This window comes from Carlito syrichta, unplaced genomic scaffold (genome assembly GCF_000164805.1).
Source record: "Carlito syrichta isolate Samal-C Ts95f unplaced genomic scaffold, Tarsius_syrichta-2.0.1 Scaffold316822, whole genome shotgun sequence".
Taxonomy (NCBI): Eukaryota; Metazoa; Chordata; class Mammalia; order Primates; family Tarsiidae; genus Carlito; species Carlito syrichta.
This window is the reverse complement of record NW_007260918.1, coordinates 43,579-46,152: the sequence shown is the minus strand read 5'-3', so window position 1 is coordinate 46,152 and position 2,574 is coordinate 43,579.

Below are 2,574 nucleotides of genomic sequence, written 5' to 3'. Positions count from 1 at the left end.
CAGGTCGAGGCTGCGGAGGCCGGGAGCGGCCACTGCACTCCAGTCTGGGCGACGGAGTGAGACTCCAACTCAAGAAAAAAAAACCAAAAAAACAAAAAACGAAAAATAGCTTAGACTATGTAACAAAATTTGTAAATGACATTGCAATATAAAATGAATTTCCTTCTTAGATCATCTGTATCTTTAATTTGGCTGGCCACAGGGCAATTCAACTTGTCAATAGGATCTTTTTCACAGTGTAGGATTTGACGTTATGGAATTGTACACAAGATTTTCTTCTGATTGTCCTCATTTTTGGTATTAACTTTAAATATTTAAGCTTCTTCTATCATGTCCAATCAAAATGACTTTTTAATATTTGGAAGGTAATGAGTTTAAGCCCACCATCTGCACATCCACATTTCGACACACACCATTGCTCCCAGAAAATAACTCCTTGGGATTGACGACCAATTGTACATTTAAACGCTCTCCCTTAGCTCTAGCTAATTTATTTTTTGTTTGTTTTGAGTTGGGGTCTTGCTCTGTCACCCAGGCTGGAGTGCAGTGGCACGACCATGGCTCACTGCAGCCTTGGCCTCCTGGGCTCAGGTAACCCTCCCGCCTCAGCCTCCTGAGTAGCTGGGACTACAGGCACGTGCCATCCCACCTGGCTAATTTTTAAATTTTTTTTGTGGAGGTGAAGTCTCACTATGTTGTCCAGGCTGGTCCTGAACTCCTGGGCTCAGTAATCCTCCCATCTCAGCCTCCCAAAGTGATAGGATTACAGGTGTGAGCCACTATGACTGGTTCTCTTGCTTCTTGTTTATTATTATTATGATTCCATTACCCCTTCTCCATCAGATGTGAGCAGCGAAATGAGGAGGTGAAATTAAATTATTCCCTCTGCTATCTGACAGCAGCTTGGTACCAGGTAGCTAACACCAATAAATAAAAACCAGGAAAACTATATGACAACCTTTGGCTTTCAATCTAGCGTATTCTTTTTTTTTTTTTGAGTCAGAGTCTCACTCCATTGCCCAGGCTGGAGTGCAGTGGCACATTCACGGTCACCCCAGCGGCGACCCGTTGGGCTCCAGCAATGCTTCCGCCTCAGCCTTCCAAGGACCTGGAACTACAGGTGCGTGCTACCATGCCCAGCTCATTTTTGATTGATTGTAGAGACGAGGGTTCGCCAAGTTGCCCAGGCTGTTCTTGAACCTGTGGGCTCAGGCAATCCACTTGCCTCGGCCTCAAAGTGGTTAACTTTTGACCATGACAGTTGCGTCAACTAAAGAAAAGCTGTAAAGAAAGCTGGATTTTCTTACAAAAAGACATTGAGTACACCCAAAAAACCCCAGCAAGAATAGTTCTGACATGATTTCTCCAGACCGAATACAAATTATTTACCCATAATTAATTACTGTGCACCTGGGGTGATGAGCTTTCCAGAGACCAAGTTGGGACCCAATCCCCCATATTTAAATCCAGAGAGCAACTGGGACTGAACACAATTTAGGGCATTAGCAAGAGAACTCAGTTCGAGAGAAGTGCACTTCCCATGTGGACCCTGTGCTGCTGTTCTGATAACCACCCCACCTCCTTTCTTTACATTGTTTCTTCAGCCTCATAACACGTTTGCAGTATTGTTCCCGAGTGACTGTTACAGCAACATTAACTTCTGGTGAAGAGAAGACTTATTTTAGCCGGGCTCGGTGGCTCAGCCTGTAATCCCGCGCCTTTGGGAGGCTGAGGTGAGTGGATTGCCTGAGCCCGCGGGTTCAAGACCCGCCTGGGCAACTTGGCGAGACCTCATCTCTACAATAAATCAGAAAATCAGCCGGGTGTGGTAGCGCGCGCCTGTAGTTCTGGCTACTCGGAAGGCTGAGGCTGAAGGATCGCCGGAGCCCAGCAGGTCGAGGCTGCGGTGGCCGGGAGCGGCCACTGCACTCCAGTCTGGGTGACAGAGTGAGACTCCAACTCCAACTCCAAAAAAAAAAAAGAAAACTTATTTTAACAAAGACTGGACTTTTTGAAACACAAATGAGAAACATCCCTGCCTTGAAGACTTGACAAATGGTTACCAATATGTAGTCTAAATTCAGTCCACTGCAGAAAGCTATTAAGGAGCTGCATCTTTAATCAGAATCACCACAATAGGGTTTAATATGAATAAACAAGCTTTTTATTTTTCATGGGGAAAAACATTCATAATTGAGACCAGACTTGAGAAGAACCATGCACAGACTGCTTTTTTAGTAATAGGCATTGCCCCTTTGGGCAAGGAACACAGAGATGACAGGCCCACCTCTTGTTTGTTTGGTGGTGTTCTTAATAAGTCACCACTGGGGCCTGTGACATCCGCACTTTGAAGCTGCTGAGGGATCTGGATGGATTGGTACTGAGTCGGTACATCCTGTTGTCACTTGAAAACATGAGCTGCCATTTTCTGTTCCTCACGGGACCCGTGTTTTCTGAACAGCACACTAGCACATTTTCTTCTCGCTCCATAAGAAACCTCTCATCTGAGCTACCAGAAACATGTCGATGTAACTCTTCAATGTACTTATTTTTTTTTTTTTTTGAGTTGAAGTC